The sequence below is a fragment of the Oryzias melastigma genome, linkage group LG16 (assembly GCF_002922805.2).
Source record: "Oryzias melastigma strain HK-1 linkage group LG16, ASM292280v2, whole genome shotgun sequence".
Classification (NCBI taxonomy): Eukaryota; Metazoa; Chordata; class Actinopteri; order Beloniformes; family Adrianichthyidae; genus Oryzias; species Oryzias melastigma.
The window spans coordinates 2,328,810-2,349,539 of NC_050527.1; the positions used below are offsets into that span (position 1 = coordinate 2,328,810).

General features: G+C 38.6%; 1 long non-coding RNA gene across 4 annotated transcripts in view; it reads left to right on the plus strand.

The window, feature by feature from the left end:
• The window catches only part of LOC112143325, a 174,763-nt gene that overhangs the window by 4,716 nt on the left and 149,317 nt on the right, over positions 1-20,730 (plus strand). Inside the window, exon 3 of one of the 4 annotated variants that reach the window (XR_002918718.2) lies at positions 19,316-20,527. The exons of the other annotated variants lie outside the window; for them this stretch is intronic. This is a non-coding gene — a long non-coding RNA (uncharacterized LOC112143325). Of the gene's footprint in view, positions 1-19,315; positions 20,528-20,730 lie in introns of those variants that run through there. 4 annotated transcript variants of the gene reach the window in all.

Consider the following 20,730-nt stretch of genomic DNA (forward strand, 5'->3'; position numbering starts at 1 on the left):
TATAAGCATATTCTTTGTGGCCTTTTGCTTTGCGATTTAATAGCAGTCTAATAAGCAGCTTATTAATATATTTATAAGCATATTCTTATCGGCCCATTAACGTGATAATATATAATACTTTAATAAGTAGCTTACAAAGTGCTTATTAAATATTTACAAGCATATAATTAATTGGATTGACATCACGCCATAATTTAGATAATGGTGTAATAAGCGGCTTATTAATATCTTTATAAGTGCTTATAAGCAAATTATAAGCATCTTACTAATGCTTATTAATATCTTATTAACACTTAACAAGCACACCTTAATATAAAGCGTTACCATGACAATAAATGCCAGTTTAACTCTTAAACTTTTATTGAACTTTAAAATGACATGCTTAACATTGGACCAAAAATTACAGTGACATTTTAGTTTTGACTTTATCAAAGGTTCGGATTAAAAATAGTTTGACTTATTTTAACAAGAATTTCTTCATTTCTTGGTCTCAGCTTTTACTGAGATGTACAATTCTCAGCGGTGCTGATTTTGAGTAAAGCGTGGAAAGGTGTAGATTAAAGACAAATTTATAACAATTAAAATGTCGTGAATGTCTAAAAACAAGGTTTTATACTATTTGAGGCTCGCTAAACGAAACAGTTTCTAGAATAAGCTGCTAGGCTGAGTGATGCACATGAAACAAACATCAACATTACTGCAGTTTCATTTTCATTTCATACTTATAATTTTTGAAAATTAAAAGTATTGTTACTGTCACAAAAACAACCACCACCGTGCAATGGGAAGGCATCAGTAAAATCTTCAAAATGAGCTGCCGCCGCCTGATTTTATAAGAAAGAAATCATTTTCATTATCATGAATACAGATGGTGACAGTCAAGTGACCATCAGGCGGGGATGACGTCATTACAGAATTGGGCAACAGTTTGGCGTTGGCAGCTCTGATTGGACGATTTGTGTGTCTCTGATGAAAGGCGTCCGTATCGAGAGTCACCAGCGACCTGGTAGCTCGGGGGTTATAAAAAGCGGGACATTCTCAACTGAGATTTTGCACACACATAATCTTGTCATTTTACAAATTTCATCAGATCCTCAGAATGACATTTCGTCATCACTGGGACCCCCGGTCCATGTCAACAGCCCTCGTCGAGTGTGTTCGGGCGCCCACTGACCGATGTCAAAACATTGTCTGATTTGTTTATTTGTACATTTTTCTTAAAAACCTCAGTGGCCATCGCGGGATGTGTAAAAATGCAACTAATTACAAGTGATGTAGTGCAGTGTCATTCTGCAGAATTTGCTTAAAACTAACATGAAGTGGTGGCATTTTGGAATATGGGATTGTAGTCTTAATGTGGCTGCTTCAATTGGTTAGTGTACCAGTATAAGATAAGATAAAAAAGAAAGTTTAAAGTGTTTGATTTGCCAGAAAACCTGTTCTGCAGATGCTATCTTTGGTGTTTGCTACCATTGATAAAGTCAAGTTGAATAGCAGTCAAGCTGCAAGTGTTTGTATGGGCGAATGGGACTGGCTGTAGTGCATTTTGGGATTTCAAGGAAGGGATTAAAGTGATATCTAAGTATTCACCATCTGAACTACCTACATACTAAAAGACAGTAAACATTCTGCAGTCGGTGGTCCTGCCCTGCTTCTTGTTTTATGTTTTTTGGTTCAGTGTCTGTCTTTGTTTCCGCTTGAATTCCCTTTTTTGAGAACAAATGGGAACGCCTAAATGTAAATTGTATACACAGAAATCTGAACTCGCAGCCACACGGAGCAGGCATCAGGCCTGCGGGCCGTAGGTGCTTTGTGGGTTGGATTCACCCCAGTGCTTTCTCTGACTACACCATTGTTATTTAAATGTGGGAGGGCGATCAGCAGTAAGCATTAATGGCATCCTCAGCATTGCAGATGCAGCACAGGACACACACATGTGTGCAAAAGCATGCACACACAGACATGTGAGCGTGGACGCATACTCTCACTCAAGCCGTGTGGATGCACCTCCAGGGCCATATGAATAACAAATACCTCTGCCATCTGTAATACCTCTGAGACTTTCTAACCATTTCGGCAGATTAGTCAGCAGTCCTTTCACTTGGGCCCTCCGCACACAACCCGGCGCATCACTGACGACCCCCCCCCTGTATTATCTTAAGAGCATGGTTTGAACAGAAGTTTGTTTCCCAAAATTCCAACTTTACACACTGATCTGCTCTTGCTCTCCGAAGTCGGATCAAGTGCTTGAGTCATTTGCTGCAGCTATGTTTTGTTCTGTCAAGGCCAATCTGAGCTCGGCTGGAATACCTTTGGTGATGGTATCGTTTTAAACTGGTGAAGACCTCCCCCACCTCCCCGAAACTGCCAGAACAAATGAGATTGGACAGGCACCTCTGGCCATTAACACTTGATCTTACCTGATTTCCTTCTCCTGAGAAAACCTCGCCTGAAATGGTGAGACACTTTACCTGCTATTTCACACAATATCTCCAGATAAAGACGTTATTTCAGTAACATGGTTAGAACCACACAGGGCAAACACATCTATTAAAGAGAAAAATGTGTTTTTACATTTGAAAACAGGAAGATAATCATAATGTGATCCAAAAAAAACCTGTTTGGTTGTAATTAAAATAAAAACCAGAATGGTAGCAATCATAACACCAAGGTTTCAAAAAGTCTTGACTTTTCTGGTTTAAAACAAACACAAGAGTTTTGACGCATAATTGTCAAACCCCCTGGAAGAAATTCTTAGAACTGATTTGCCTGTTTTTTTTTTTCCAACTTTGTTTCTAATTTAATTTCATTTTTTTAGCAAGATATCACAACACAATTGTCTCGATGGGCTTCACACAGTTAATTGTACAAATACATAGTCATAAAACAAGTTTAATAATAATAATAATAGTTTATTTTTTTAGAAGTTAAATAAATTTGTCATAAATATAAACTGCTGATTGCTAAACTAAAGAGACCCTCCATCACGATGAGGAAAAGCACCTTTAAAAAAAATATTGGTAAAACTGGGTCTTTATTGTTATTTACTGTCATAAAAAACTCTCAATTCTTTTTTTTTGTTTTGTTTTTGTAGAAGTAAGAAAAAAAGATGAAATGTACTTGGATAGTTTCAAGGACATTAAGGACATTGTGTCAAAAATACCTCTGTAAAATTGGAAGCTGGGGTCAGACAAAAATGATAGATATCAAGCATTCCCGCAAAAAAAATAAAAAATTAATGGAGAAAATTTTAAAAGTAAGAGGAAAAAAATCTAAATGAAACACCCAAACTTTTGAGGGATTTTTTTCTCTAATAATTGGATCCATGTTGGACTGTCTGTCATTTTCCATGCTGTTTCTTTTCCCCCCCACATGATTGTGGAAATGCATTTTTTAAGAGTAATGATAGCTAATATTATATATATATATTTAGTTTGTCCTAAATGTAGGTTAAAAACTCACGACACTTGTACAAATGGGTAAAGTTTATTTAATGGCAGCTCCTCCCTCGTCTTTGATCAGATCCCCATTATTGACATAATTTGAATAGATTTAATTTCTTATTTTGTTCTCCAAAGAGTCAATTAAACAGTAAATTCTAAAAAACAAACTCTGGTACACGTCAAAAATATCCTTTCTCAGGAGGATTTCAGAGCTTGGTTAGGCATTTCATGGCCTGTGTCTTTCATTTAAATGAAATTAAGTGAATGTTATTAATTAGCTCCTTGGAAGAGAATTTGGTTGAAAGAAAATCAAAAGCAAAGCAGAACTGAATTTAAAAGAGTTTTATCTACTGCAGGTTTGTTAAATGCAAGAATTATTGTTACACCAAGTGTGTTTGCTGACTGATGTGTGTGTGCAAGAGTGAGTTTGGGTAACCTGGTGGGTTCTCTGGAATGTGTGTGTGTCTGTTGCAGTGTTGTCAAAAGTGATCCTATTTTCATTACTCACTGGCTCAAAGAAGAAGTAGAGGCTCTGGCTTGCAGCAGTGATAAATGCATTACGCCAATAAACCCTGTCTACACTGAGGTGCTGAATGCTGACAAGCACACACAAACACACACACAAAGAGGAATGGAGAGAATTGAAGTGGTGACAGAGAGAAATGGTGGAAGTTAAAAGACAATCAGATAGAAAGAGAGTAGCAAGAGAAGACGGGAGAAAAAAGGAGTAAGAAGACCAGAGAACAACAGATCAGAATTAAGGAGAAAGTGACAGATATTGAATCCAGGAGCGTGAGGAAAGAGAGAAGATGAAAGGATGAAGCATTGGGGAGGAAAAAAAAGAGGTGTTGAAAAAGATGCTTTGTAAGAGGGCTGCTAATGGCTGTTTGTGGATATCCAGTTTTATCTTTTCATTTGCAAATAGCCGGAACTCTGTTAAAGTGCGTCTCTTCCTCTGGACTGATCATTCTGTGGGAACAAAAATATCAAGACATGCTTTTACCAAACGCTTTCTGTTAAATTTTCACGCACTTAAAAAAAAGATAATTAATTAACCTTTAATTTTAATTATTGTTTAAGAATAAATTTACATAAATTTTACAATCAAGGACTTTTTATGTCCAACAAATTGATTTGTTCTGAATACATTTGACCCAAAAGTCCAGTTTGTTTTGGGGGGCTGCACTCAGTTTGTTCTGTGCTTGATTGTGATTAAGTGACATGCCGAGATTGACTCAGCTGAGATGGGTCAGTGCATGGATCAGTGCACTCTGGAACGGTATACATCTACTGGAAGTGTTAAAGCTGGCCAGGAAGAAATCAGGATAGAGAAATTGGGTTCCAGCCATTGACTGTAGAAAACAACTGGACTGAGTGACTGCAGGAATCCAAAATCCCATACATTTATTTTGAGAAACAAACAGCTATTACTCGGTCATTATTTGTCAGAATAACTGTTGTTGCTTCCCCAACTTTCAAATGGAAGGGGTGTGGCCTTCAAACAAGATCACCCCTGATTGGTGAGATTGGTTGCCATAGAAACATTGACCCAGACCGAACCGGACCAATCACTGCGCACTGATTTGTGGTTCAAACATAGTAATGCCTGTATTGTGAGAAAATGGCAACCAAACTGACTTCACTTCATTGGAACTGGAAGTATGGTAGTTCATTGAGCATGGGTAATGTCACACTCACTCGGCCCAGTTCTCTAAAGCCTCGTTTCCACTGAGCGGTCCGGTCCGGTATTTTTAGCCTCTCTATTGTAAAATGGACCACATTAAATAGTACGAAACCGTACATCTTGGGGGATCCTATTTGTTGTAGGTCCAATGAAAAGTTGAACAGAGTCACTGCAGCCCTCTGTTGATTGGCAGAAAGTGATGAAGACATTAGAAAGCGCCAATATAACCCTCATTTGAGCCAACATTTCCAACATTTGGGTTTTAGCAGTTTTCTTGTGTACTCTTTTGGTCGCGAGTCTATAATGAAAATGCCTGTGTGTGTACCAGAAGTACAATAAAAAGATGAGCTGCTGGATGACCCTATTGTTGATGCTTTTCTAGTCGTTGCACCACAATGACGTATTGACACGCTAGCGTTCTACACCATGCATTCGCCATAAAAACAAATCGCTAAGTGGAAGCGAGGCTTAACTGAGTGGAAACACCAGAATTAATTGGACTATCTAGTGCTCTGGATTTATATGTAAGCCAGACACACGCTTGTTTCTTTTTATTATTTTTAAATGCAGAATGCTACATCGCCCATGCAAAGATTACATCGTCCATTTGAAAGTAAAAACCTAAAAAATATCCACATTTTATGGAGACTTATGAATTCACTGAGTTCTGATATTGAAAACTTATAAAAAACAAATTTAATGGTATTTTTGTTCAAAATGACAAATTGTTAAATCGCAATGGTTTACATTCGCATTGAACACTAGTATTTTGAGATTTCTGGGATTTCTTGGAATAATTGTTCCTAAGGGCAATATTTAGCAGAAAAAGAGAACATTTAGACAAGTTCTTTGTTGAATATTAAAGTTCTTGACAGTATGATTATCGAAAACCTGCAGAAGAAATGGATCAGTTGAAAGATTAAACTATTTGAAACACATGGATTCTTATTCATGCAAACAGCAAAACAGTCTGGTGCCAAATGCAAACTGCTGTGGAGCTTTATTTGGCAGTTCATGATTTGGCCACTTTGCATTCACTGGAGTCCATCATGAACACCTGTATACCAAATAACGTTAGTCAGGCTTGAGGGAAATCTTGAACAAAAAATGTTTACGCAACATGAACCTAAGATAAGAGCAAACCAGCAAATATGATGCTAAAGATCAATGAAAAGAGGTGCTGTGGTGATCTGTTCAAAGTTCAGAATTCAACCTGGAGGTCCTTATAACCTTGTGACCTTTAAAACAAAGGCATAAAAAACAGATTGCTGATTTGGTTTATGCAAAATGAAGTCAATTTTTAGCTCTGGTGCCTTTACCACTTTAGCAGGATATGCCACCAATCAGACTATTCCAAAACTGGATACATATTTGCACAAACAAGTCAGTATCCATTAAGCACACTCAAGTAAATCCTTAATTCTAAAAAAAAAAATATGATTTTAGTATGGATGTGCTTTGAGGATTGAAAGCAGCAGCACTTCAAGAAAAAACCTTGCAATCAGTCAGAGCAGTCCTACTGGAAACAATACAGTCCAAACAAGTCCATTAACTCTGACAAACAGGAAGTAGGACCTATGAACAGAAGTGAGTCAGTGTGGCGTCACTAACAGAAAATTGTTTACTTCTGGCTCCAACCAAATGAAGTCACTTCAGTCACCCTTGTGTGTGTGATACAAATGCCACCATGTTGGAGTCATCATTTCTATGGCAATCACTCTCGCCAATCAGGAGTATTAGAAGTACACACTTGGATCCGAGCTACTCAAAAACTGTCAAATGTTTCAAGCGTTGGAAGCCAGTAGGCTCCACATAATTTTATTAAGGCATCTGATTGGTCAGTTTATAACTTGAATAACTTGCGCAAAAAAAAAAAATCATGACAAAAAAAATTAGGTTAGTAAGAGCAGCTTATAAAAAAGGTACTAGAGGAAGAAAGGTTATTTTTATCAAATATTCACCTTATCCCTTCAGGGGTTGCCATGACAAATCAGCTTTAACTGATAGGCACATGTGGTTTTGGCAGAGATTTTTACACTGGATGTTCATCGTGACACAACCTTGTATTCTATCCGGGCTGGGGACTAGCACAGGTAATGATCTAGGGAGGGTTTGCTAAGTCCAGCTAAATAACGTACGGTCAACTTATCTTTGCTTTGTTTTTTTTTTTTTGTTTTTTTTTTCTCAATTGGAAAAAATGCCTCAACCAACATAATAGCCTAATTCCTTTTTACATTTTTTATCGTTTGCTTTTTTGATCTCTTGCTTTTCCTGTGCTCTCCCTAGTGGCGGAATTGTATATTGCATATTTTGGCCATTTCTTTAAATAACCATAACTCGCCATAGGACTGGGCTAGAAACTTGTTTTTTTTTTTTTCCCAAACATCCGTATGTGTTTTTCTCTACATGACAGGGCCAGATTAAACCATCTGGCAGGTCGCTTACAGCCCGGCCGTATGTTTGACACCCCCGGTCTATGGGATTTTGGCTTTTTGGAGTCAACAATATAAGGAAAGAGGGGTCAGTCCAGTCTTATTTGGTCCACCTGCCAAATAAGATCAGAATGAGTCAGTTTGCGTGTTGTGTTGTTTTGGTTTGTGTTTAAGTGTTCCTGCTAGCTTTTTGAGCAGTTTCAGTTTTCGGTGTAAACTAAAGGATAGGGTTTATAAAAATATCTTGGCTGTCCAAAAAAAAAAAAATTATATCGAGATATAACTTGGTGAACTGCCCTAACTTTCCTTGCAAAACTAGCTTTTGTAGGAAGACTAAAGGATTTCTGTGTGAGTAGCCTCAAAAGAGAATATCTCTCCATCAGTGTTTGTATCAACCTGCATCAAAGTTCTGACTCTGTTGTAAATGTGACTTTTACAGTTTTTTAAATGTGATTGATATGCCACATGTGAGAGTGGGCTCACACTCTTCCTGGTTTCCACTCCCCACCTGTGGTAATTGGACAAGAGGAGGATCCGAACCATGAGTGGACCAGTCCTGTCCTCTTTCCAGCACATGTGGGTCAAGCCCCCCTCATTAACCTACATCAAAGTGACATTACAAGTGAAAGTAGATGCAAATTGAAAACTCAAGTTCAGTGAATCAGATCATAACTTCTACAAAGACCCTGTGTGTCTGAGCCGAACAAAAAAACTAGTTTAGCTATTCTTTTAAATGTCTTTTTGGGATTCTTGAGGAATTAGAGCAGGACCTGAATGTAGCGTATTGAAGAGGTCAGGTGGGGAAAAATGAGAGTGAGCGGGGTGGAGAGCAGAATACAATTAAAAGGGAGCAGAGAGTCAAGGGGACTGACCCGGCGATGGTAGAAGAGAGAAGGGTAGAGGGCAGTTCTTAGTACACGTGCACCACATAATGAAAGGTTGAACTTTTAGTGGCCAGGGTGGCATACTAAATCAACTCAACCTGGGACTGCAGAGAGCCAAAGCAGGGTGGAGCTCAGGCGGCAGCACGGAGGGGAAGAAGGTGAAATGGATATGTCAGGTGACCTGAATGAAGAAGGCAAAGGTGAAGGAGAAGTGGAGACTTTAACGAGGGACAAGGGAGGCAGAGAGGGACAGCTAATGGAAGGGACGGAGCGATGCAAACTGGCGTGCAGGGGAGTAAGGCAAGAGAAGGAGGGAGAGATGGAGTAAGAGGTGCCTGCTACATGGCTGCCACAGGGGCCTGAGTGACAGAAATTAATAATTAGTGACAATGATTGACAGCCCTCCCTCCATCTGCGACTCTCTGTCGCCTCACAACGCCTGCCTCCGCCAGCGACCGCGGGCACAATGAGCTCCAGAGGGATTGTGGGAGAAGCTTTTGATTGACAACTGCCTCCTGGAGAGACAAGGGGGTGGAGAGGTGGGCTGAAGCGGCAGAGAGAAATGAAAGCGTGAAAGAGGAGGGGTGCTATATGTGGGGAAGTGATAGAGGGGAGAGGTGGGTGACGGGGGGCAGAGACGGACAGAACATGGCAGAGGCTAGAAGTTAAGATCGTGGTCAGATAGAGTTTATTCTCTCCAAGACTGAGAGAAGAAATGCTGCTGTCCTTTCTGCATTGCCCTCCATTAATGTCTTCCTCTGCAAGGGTTGCTCATATTACTGTTCCAACCACACGAAACGTGACAAATTTACCAGAAAATTCAAAAAAGACGTAAAAGAAAATATGAAAAAAGGGTTCAGACGTAGGGTTTGCGTTAGGGGTTTAACGATTCGATTCATAGATGATCTTGGTTCATTTGGAACGATCCAATTCACTGACTTTAAATCGATCCACGACATCTTTATTCCAAAGTTCAACCGATGTGACTCAGAGATAAAATACCTGGATACTGAACGGCGCAGGTGCAGTTTTCCAGATTCATTGTATTTCTTGCAGGATAATCAAGTGTAAATCACTCCCTCCAGAATTTTGAGATGTTGCGATCGCAACTATAAACTCAAATTCAAGCAAACCCCGCAATTTGTTGCACACCCTGCAACTTTACACTTTTACCGCAACTTTATGACAACTTTGACCAAACTCCCGTGACGACAGTCATAGATGACGACGTAGCTTTGCAACTATTTCCTGTGTGAGTCCTTCCTGGGAGCCGTGCTCTTTTTTTTTTACTAACTCTCTTGAGCCCTTTCTGTCTTTATCCTCTTTTCTCTCAAAACCATGTGTGAATGGTCATTACATACGTGTTTGCGTTGAGCTTGAGCGAGTGCAGAGGGGTCGCGTACACCCGCAGCAGTACAACATGAAAAAGACAGAGAGTGCACCAACAAAAAACTACATCAACATAAAGATAAGTCTGGAGCAATTCAACTTTAATTGATGATACAAAGGAAGAGTCTGCAGAAAAATTATTCCATATAGAACCACCTCCACAACTAACCAGTATAGATACCTGAGAGAACCTTCTCCTGAGCAGATGATGACTGACAGAAGAAACCAGATCAGTTCCTCAAAGCCTTTGTCTTCCTCTATCAGCGACTCTCCAGTGAAGTTTTTAAATGGATAAAGAGGAAGATTCTGTGGAGTACCTGGTGGTCTGAGGCTTTATCTGTTTATGCTGTTTTTTTTTTTCAAGTTTATAATTTTTCTCTGCAAAATGTTATTATTATTCTAAAGTATGTTTAAATCAATATACAGATATTTGAGTTATTGTATGCAGGGAGAACCAAAAGTTCATTTTAGGTTTTACAGTTCTATTTATGTTAAATGAAAGTACAACGTTGTATGCTCATGGTGCAGTATTTTCCTACTGCACATGTCACAATAAAAAGAGTTGGAATATGAGAATATAAGTTTTATTTAATAACTTAACATTATTTTATATTTTTTGAGGTGCTGGAAAAAAAATAAAAGGGAAACTTTTACTGCATCTCAGGCGTTATACTCCACAACGATCAAAAACAACTGCCTCAAAATCCTGGAGGGTCTGGTAAATTAAATATCTGAACACAAGTAAGCAAGAATTAATGTAAAATCCATTCACATTTGAGTTTCATAAAGTTTAGCTAACTGTTGTCTTCCCCCTTTAAAATAATACCATTATTAGAACATCCTACACACTGTATGGTCACACGTCTTTGCAAAATTTCAAGTGTTTCTACACATTTGACAGCAGTGATAGTTTAACTTTTTGCTGCAATTTGGTCGTTTTTATGTTAAAGAAAAATAAGCCTCAATCCAAATGGAACTTTCCAATATTGATATAATCAAAAAAAAAAAAAAAAAGATTTAATGATTGATTTAATTAACAGCTTGCCTCAGACAGATCGATCTTGTTAGATTGGAGGAATATGAATCGATTCATCGATTACGTTGATTAATCGTTACACCCCTGGTTTGTTTTTTGGAGAGCAGCCTGTAAATAGTCATCAGGAGAGAGAGCCTGTCCCGATTCTCCCTCTTTCTTCACGATGCCATTGCAGCTAATGACCATTTCTACACTGACTTTTTCTTTTCTGTCAGCATCGACACCACCAAGTGTGTCTGGTTTCCTGTACCCTGTCTCTTTCTTGACGTGTAAATTCATTTGTGTAGGAGTGAAACCGATGAACAAGCTGTACGACGTGTCACACAAATGTGGTTCCTCTGACTTCCTTTCTTTTATCTCCATAATTTACCTTTTGTAGCTGTCTCTTCGACTCCCATTTATTATTTTTTTCCCCCACTCATCTCGCTATCATCTTTTACTTCCCTCTGAGCCTCTTTTTTCATGCCGAGCCTGTTTCAGCTGTTCCAGCCTGCCATGGCTTGAGCTAATGTGCTCCAGTACAGCTTAATCGCTGCTCGGGTCTCCAAGGCTTTCTGCTACTCACAGTAACAAAGTACAGCGTTTACGTCACGACCACACAGAGAATAGGCTTGCTCACAACACGACTAAATCCAGGGGGAATCACTTTCACATCACAACACATTATTGATTTTTTTTCCCCCCCAAAATAACAGACACGTTTCCCATAGTTGGCTGAACCCAGTTTCCTCTTCCTCTGCCTTATTGTGTAGGAATCTCAAGATTCATGTTCCCCCAAGAATAAAAGAGGTTTTCATTTGGTTGTTAGTATTTCACTGGTTCATGTTTATGTGCATAATTCTTTGGCGTCCTTTATGTCTGAAGAGTTTTAGAGAAAAGCCACTTTGTGGATTTAATTTAACAAAGAAGGAAAGTGCTGCAATTATTGTTTTAACAAGTGAAATCAACTGATTACATGAATATGCTGAATAATCAGTGACTTCCAGTAATGGATTTTCTTTCCATGGTGGAATTTGAATCGTTGATAGTTTTAGTCAAGTTATAAAACAATCAGGTTTATAATAGAATGTCTTAGAATTGAAACAAAATGTTAAATTAACCTCACATTAATGCTTTTTAGAAAGAAACTGTTTAAATAACTGATCCCATTTCAGATGAGAAGCTAAAAGCACGCTTCACACAGTGACAGCATCAAAGCAGCGGTGGAGGACAGTTCCTCGCACAGCTCAGGAAGAGCAGCCTGTGGAAGCTGTCATCCATCATCTCATGGCAGAAAAATCTGACGGGAACTTGAACAACTCATTCTCATCTTAAGCTTACATTTGCAAAGTCTTCCAACAGGGCCAGTCGAGCCATCCTTATGAATACGTTTACAGATGCAGTCATTGAAAGTATCCAGATCCAAACATGTTAAAGAGAAGAAGAGGAAAGTCTTTTTGTCAAGTGCTGAAGATCTAAAAAGCTGTGAACAGTCTCACCACACAGGATTCTGTACTGAACATCGTTGTTTTTAAGTTTTGAGCTTTTAATGTGCGCCGCCTTGTTTGATGGTGGTCTAATAAACATGCCCTGAATGAATTTAGCTGTTGGAACATAACAATTACCTTCCCTATTGGGCACCCTGGATTATAAAGCACACCCCCAATGGTCTTTTTTTGAATTGATGTCATTGTAAGACACATTAGTGAGACAGAAGAGTCTGGCTTTGTCCGAATTCCCTCCTTACTTCCAAACTACTATGAGACTACTGCAGGACTATCTATTGACTATGCTCACTATTTTTTTTTTATTTTTTATGGGAAGTATGATGTCACAGATTTCCCAAAATGAATGCGTAATAAATTAGCCTTTTACGAAGACTATTTATAAACTAATTGTTCTTAAGATGAAAACTTAGATGTTTTATAAATAATATATTCAAATGCATTTTTTTCACATGAAAAAATGTTCAAACCAAATGCATTGTGGTCTTTATTTGCCAGTCTACACTGTAAATAGTGGGATTTGAGTTAAGTAATTATTAAGTAAAATATATTAGTAACTTAAATTTAATACAATTTAGTATTGCAAGTTTTTGAAAAAAATAAATTGAATTAAACATTTTTATAACTGTAATTAAAAAAATCTGCATAATATTTGTTTAATTAAAAACATCTTTAAAACCTTAATTAGAATTTACTAAGAATTTTACATTAATTTGAAATCTCTGGATAATAATAAATTTTACTCAATTGGAATACATTGGTCTCAACGGTTTCAACCTGATAGCTCCTCCCCCTCTGGAGCACAGTTTGGCTACGTCCAGACCTGTCCTCGCTTGCAGCAAAAGCACATGGCACGGCTCTTACAGTTAAGGGAAATTAAACTAAAATACTTCTTTATTTCTTTTTGTAAATTGTGTCAATTTCCTCGAATTATCTTAAATTAGTCGTTTGTTTTGAGTTTTGTTGGATTCAGTCTGTAACTTTGTTCATCTGGAGCAGGGGTCACCAACCTTTTTGAAACTGCGGGCTACTTCATGGGTACTGAATCATACGAAGGGCTACCAATTTGAAATAATAAATTTGCTTAGTTTGCCTTCAGTTATTCATTATTAATAATAATAATGATACTTCTCTATGTGAAGACACTGATTTCTTAGCATAATTATCAATAATGACAACAAGCTAGGAAACAGATATCAATATTCAGAACTTTATTAATCTCAACAGATCTTGTCACATTTTGAGGTAATGACCAAATGAAATGTTTTTAACAAAATTATAACAGCACCCGCTGTGCCGTACTCAGATCAGACACTTCATACCGAGAAGCGCATTTATTTAGAAAAAAATGTTTCCGCTTTGCGAAAAATGTCTATTTCTTCCTGTAAGCGCAATTTCTTTTTTCGAAAAATGCCAGTTTTTTCCAAACTGTGGTGTTTCCATTTGGATCATTTACTATCCAAATTCCAATTTGCGAAATTTCAGAGTTAATGGAAATGCGACTATTGTTTATCTCGTTAAGGAGAAAACGATTAAAAAAAAAGAAAAATACTGGGACAGGCCGTTTCTGGCTTCAGAAATAATGAACATAATGGGGGTTAGCCCCGCCTTCAGCTCCTAAGACTCATGGGAAGTGGGAAATATTGGGTGTGTTACATTGCTCACCATGAGTGAGGGAGCTGTGAGCAGAAGTGAGGTTCATACTGTTTTGCTGTCCGTGTGTGTTTAAAATAAATGGACATTGATGTTGGAAATGAGAGTACGCAGTTTGCTGCTATGTCTTCTGTCTCAGACTGTTTTCGGAGTTGTGCGACGTTTGGGACAAACGGACGTATCTCTTCCCCAGTCAGTTAAACAATAGCTTGCCTTTCGGGTCCCTGCTACAGTTGACTTACCAGTTGAGTCGTTACAATATAGCTTTACAACTTTATAAATGTTAGGTCTTTATGAAGGCAGGTGTGATTAAAAAAACAATCGCACCACAATAAAATAAAATTTCCCCAAAAACAGTTGAAATTAATGAATTTTGCAAAGTATTTTAGTAATATAACCTTTAATTTGTTAAATTAAGTTAAATCAAATTTCTTACATGTTTTGGAATATTTTTTATCATTTTCTTTTGAAAAACCCTTTTTAACTACTTAAAATTTTTGAGCAGTATTAACTGACATGCTGCTAGAATTTAAGTTGCTTTAACTAAGCATTGTCTTATTCTTTTTACATATTAATTAAGTTTATTATTTCAGTTTTAAACAATTTTTTTAGTAGAAATTAATTATTTTTTGGAGATGTTGAATTTACTCAATGTTATTAATTGTCACTTTGTTGCCACAATTTTATTGAGTAGAGGGAGCTCATACTTTTTACAGTGTAGTGAGCATTGGTGCACACTGGTTTTTCAGAGACTTTGGGGAAACTGGATTTTAAAATTGTAGAATTGGACAGCTCTACAAAATGGTGAATGCACCATCAACTATTCTTTGTATTAGAGTTCACATTATAGTTGGCTGGGTGTAGGAATGAGTCAAAGAACACCTGGGTTCACTTCCCAGGGTGGCAATGAACTAAAAAAATCCAGGGTAGATCCTTAGACAAGACGCTTCACTCTGCTGTCTACCTGGGTCTCCCTGTGCCTCGATAATACAGGGTTGTGTCAGGAAGGGCATCTGGCGTAAAAAGTCTCTGCCAAACCACCTGTGGGAATCAGCTGATTCGCTGTGGCAACCCCTGATAAGATAAGCCGAAATTTGAGAAAAACAAGAGTGTTGGCACAGTTGTTAACCCAACCCTGTGCTATCTTATGGGTCCAGATGACCCAAGCTTTACATTGGTGTGTGATTCCTCCAAATGAGGATGAAGTTGGACAGGATAACATGTCTGCCATGCGCACCAGTGAAAATCAAAAATCATTGAAGAAAAAAAAAAATCAGCACGCTGTCCAGATGACCCCACTACCAGCATCAACATACCTTGGATAGGACAAGGGTTAAGGAGACTATTTCGTATTGACACTTCATGTCATAAACGTTGCTGACCCCCGGTCTACAAACATAGATGATTTCTTGATTAAACTTCAGAATATCTAGTTTCTCCATGCTGCAGGTATGTTAACCCTTGTGCTAGCCTAGGTATGCTGACTTTGGGAGTGGGGTCATCTGGACCCCAAAAGACAGCACTTTGAACTTTTTTTTTTTTTCTCAATAATTTATAATTTTCACTGGTGTCTGTGGCAGACATGAAATCTTGTTCACCTCTGTCCACATTTATTATAGGATGGATAACATGTAAATGTAAGGCTTGGGTCATCTGGACCCCATAAGATAGCACAAGGGTTAAAAGGTTAGCTCTTACTGCTGCATATTTATAAAGAGTATTTAAACAGTAGATACTTTTAGTGAGATATGTCTTTTTATGAGGATAAGTGTATAATATATCTGACTTAAGAACATCAGGGTCAATATTTTACAAACATTCTTAACTTGGTTTGAAAGTGTTGGGATGCAGGTGGATCTCTTTGAGGAATCTTTCTTTTTATAAATCCCTGCCTCCACCTTTTCCTCTTTTCAGTACTGAAACCCACACACATCCTAAGCAGACGGCACAAGCACGTGGCGTTGACAGCTGGTAACTGCAGGGCCCAGCAGGTGCAGTTTGTACGTGTGTTTGTGTGCTGGCCGGCCCCAAAGGGGCCCTGACTAATGGCCAGAGAGGAAGGCAGAGGTGTTTGTGTGCGTGTCGTTGTATATAGATGGTTGCATTGGGCGACCGCCTGACTAGCCTGGAGTTGACTTCACTTCAGCTCCAGTGATTGATTGCAACAGGCCTGGACATGAGGCGACGCATTGCCCGTGGTCACTACCTTTTTGACTACCTTCATTACATCAATATCCCTGTCTCACTCCTCTTTACGGTTTATTTAGGTCATTTGTGTGTTCTTGTGCCCTTTAATGAACTTCAGAAGAGTTCACTTTATTATAAAATGTAATAAAGTATTTTAAGATCAACTGCTTCTCATGGGGAAACTTGTAGAAAGAAGTTAAATGTCCAAAAGGTGGAGCAACTTTTTTGCATCATGTATTCTCTTTATCTTCAAGCATGTGCTTCTCATTTTTCTCCGCTCATGGAGTGCGCCCGTTTGTGGTCAGTATGTCTTTTCATGGAGAGTCCACCCGGCCTCTGGCTATGGTGCCTTCTTGAAAGGCACCGCGGCACACACACCTGGCCTGCCGGCTGCCTCTTTGGTCTGCCTCACCTTTTGTCAGCATCATGTTAATGAAGTCCCTGTCAGTGTCCACCGTTCGCGCACAGGGGCGCCTTTTAATGAGTTCGCTATTTGATCACTATAGACGCCCAGCTTGAACCTTTTTTTTTTTTTTTAATCCTTCATAGATTATGCTACTTTGCTCTTGTTACTTGATGCGTGTTCACAAATGTGTGTGGATGTGCGTGAAGCCGAAAGGGAGGTGGACAAGAAGGGAAGGGGGCTGGTCAGCTGATTAGGACCAGTTTATGGTGAAAGGGGGAGGGTGGATGTCTTTTAATAAAAGGCTAGAAAAAGAAAATTATTATTTTTATTCCTCCCCTCTCTCTGTACCCAAGTGAGTCGTGGCTCTCCCTTTTCAGGGGTAGATGAAAGCAGCTGGGCGCAGGGCTTCCAACAAAAAGTGCCAAGCGATCACAAACAAACCTTCAGATGAATCACATCAAAGGCGCTGCCCCAATTGTTAGCCCTCTCGTATCTGCGGAAAATTGGCTCATTAAGGGTAAAAAATGACATTGTTTACATTAGCCAGGGCCCTGATTAGTGCCAGCCATGTTTGTTGTGTTGCCCTGCCGTCCGCTTACCAACAGACCACTTCAGCTGCTCCCTACAATCGCTCCTTTGAAGGCTTTCTTTCTGAGAAAAAAAGGATAAAGAAAGAGTGAGGACAACAACAACAACAAAAAGACATGGAAAAACGGAGGGAAAAAAAATACAGCCATGCGATTGCGGTTTCAGACCCACACAAATGGACATGATAGCCTTTCTTTCTCTTTCTGCCTCTCCACTTTCCTCTGTTTATTGGCTTTTCTCTCTTTAGGACTAATTAGGTTGCTTGTGGAAATAAAGGTGATAGGAGAGGACAGTTTGCCCAATGATGAGGCTGTTTGTGTTGTGATTGCACTGATAAAGTGGGTGGTGTTGGTGGCAAAGAAAGGAGTGCTTGACAATAAAAGGGATGGGGGTTTCTTTTTGTCCCAACAGCTTCATGACAGCAGAAATAATGTTTTGGTTTTTTTTTTGTTTTTTTTGCAACATTTTTGCAAATTGGGGTCATTTCTAATCTATGGAAAATGTCTAGTGTTTTAGAGTGGTCTCCTTGTGTGTGTGTGTGCATTTGTAGGATCTCATTGATCCAATGTTGTTAGGGTTCTTCCACCACCTCATCTTCTACTTGACGGTCCTTTTTACATTTGTTTTTTGTCTTACAGCAACAGTTCATACTATTAAAGGGATATAAATTGAAACCTTTTGTAGACATGGATTTATCTCCACAAAAACATTCACTTTTCACCCTCTTTTATTGCAGGTAACTTATTTTTCAGACTATAAGCCACTCTGGTATAAAAGTCACGGCAGCCAAATACAAAAATGCATAATTAAGATGAAAAAAATCACATACAAGTCAATCTTTTGGGAGAAAAGTGCAATTTTTCTGAAAAAATCCACCAAGCCCAACGTAATGCTGCGTTCACACCAAACGTGATTCATGTCAAATTTTCGTCTGCTGCATCTTTTATGACATGTGTCAAATTTGATGCTCAATTCTTGTCAAAAGTGTGTTTATAACGTAGATGCTCTTGTCGCCTGTCAAAAAAGCAAGTTTTTTCCTCATGGCTAAATGTAAGCACCAATTTTATATCTCATTTACTATGCATGGAAGACACAGATTTTGATGGATCAGGTTTTTTTTATTTTGAAAAGCTGTACAAAAGTAATGATAAACATGCCTTCATGTCGGGAGTCATGAGATTGTTCAGTTATTTTTCTTTTCAATATCTATTTTCTAAAAGTCACACACATCCGGTCTGGCTCTGGTGTGGACGCCGGAGTGGACTAACTACAACAGATGACTCGCTTTGGCTGGCTGCGGTAGTGCTGCAGCCACAGGCTCTGCTGCTGACCTTGCGAGAGTAAACTCATGATAACCGCCATTTATAAAGAAAGCACTGGTAAACAAACCTTCATTCCACTGTGATTTTGAATTATATCACTACACTTATTTTTCTGAGTCGTCTTAATACAATGAGTAGGCATCAAACACATAGACTGGGGTTGGTTGTCACTATGACGTAATGTTTACAACACAGTGAAAACAGAGAGAACGGCAGAAAACAGGTTTAATTTAAAAAATGTACCGGATGCACTTTACATTCGCTCGCATGATTTATAGTTTAGGTCGTTAATAGCATGACTTAGCAAAAAAGTGCTCCGGCTCGCTCTGGGATCTGACAAAAATATGATGCCAAAAAACTGATAAGGAGTGCCAGAGAGGCCAGACTGGACTGGACTTTTCAAGTTACGCAAGGACTCCAGCATCTGCACCAGAGCCAGAGCGGATGCAGTGTGAGCCCGGAGTTATACACTGAAAAACAGTGTGTGTGGATACAGATAACAAACTATCTCAATATGTAATCTCCACGACAAATTGACCACATTCTTATTTGTTCAGAACAAAATATTATAACAAAAGTCTTTGAGAAACTTTTACCAACAAGTTCCTTCAGTGATATGCTTAGTCTAGCAGTGGTGGGAGAGAATGATGGTGTATGATTTAAAAAAAAAAAATAGAAAAAAGAAAAGAGAATAGAAAAAAAAGTAAAACTTGGAGTTATGGGTGAGCAGGTCAAGCTGCATCGCTAACGACAACCACCGACCCAGAGCTTGCCCCATGTTACCCTTCACCCTCCTTCGCTCCCCAGGCCGCCTCACCTTTGCCCTGAGAGAGAAATGGAGTCGGTGTAAGAAGGGGGGAAAGAATTGAAGGGAGCGCAGAAAGACCTTCCTCTCGATATAATGATAACCACAGAGATCTGATGATGGTTTCCCGCTGGCCCCTGGACATTCAGACCTGCAGCCCTGGGTCAGCTCAGCATATTATAACTCCTCTCTCCATCTGAACTCTCTGACTTCACATTTACATACTCACCGTTTTTATCTCTTTGCTTTTTTCCATGATTAGCCACATTTGTTCTACTTTTTTCACTTCTCTTTTTTTTCTCCTTTTCCCAGAATTCTTTCCTTGCCTTTGTCTTTGGGATTTAATTTGTAGAGTCCAGGTGTTTTGTATGTAGTTTGTGCATGTGTTTTCCTCTGTGTGTTAGAGGGTCATAATTACCATTTAGAATACTAGCAGCTCTCTAAGGAAAGGTGTCCAGGTTTGCCAAGTCTGAAGCATTATGAGGATAGTTTGGTTTGTGTTTCGGTGCCCTTGGTTAGTCGTATTGATAGATCCATTTTGAAATTTTGAATTTCTCATTCATGATCTATTTTCAAAATGTGGCACTTCCATTAAACAAAAAGGATGCAAGCCATATGTCGCTACCAAATCAGAGTCCCTGATTATTTTTTAGCAGTATGAATAAAAGTTTAACTCCTTTAACTTTCAATTTGTGTTCAATGACTGCAAGCTTTTTATGAAAAGTATGTGTCAAAGTTAAGGCCCGGGGGCCGAATCCGGCCCCCAAATTAATTATATCCGGCCCTCCAGATTGTTTTATATTATTATTAACGGCCCAATGTTATCTTGCTAACATTTTGAAGCAACACTACATTAATGGAGGCTGAGAGATCAGTTAGAATGACTTCTAACATAACAGGATTAAACAACTAAAGGCAAAACAGAGTAAAACAGCCAGACAATAAAAAACACAGACAAAACCCACACCTAAACCCTGATCCGCCCAGACAGGCAAAGGGAACAATATCCCACAATTCCCTGCACTACGAGATTTGACAGCAGGCCCAATGTGTCTGCAACCATCACTACAAAATTAACTCCAAATCCCATCATGCAGCGCATCAGCTGCCTTGCCAAAGGTCAGTGTTGCCAGAATAGACGATTTTAATAGGATATATTTTATGGAGAACAAAATATTTTGGGATATCTATAAGTCAATTTTTTAAATTTAAAATGACATAAAAGTAAAAAATATATATATTTTTTTTCCTTTAGCATTTCTTTTATTTTTAACTCGCACAATTTTGACATATTATATAATTTGTTTTATTTTTATTTATTTATTTTATGATTTATTCTGGAAAAATATTCCTGTCTGGTTTAACTCAAATATAAGTTGAAAAAAAGTTTAAAAGTTTTAATAATTTCGTTTTTTTT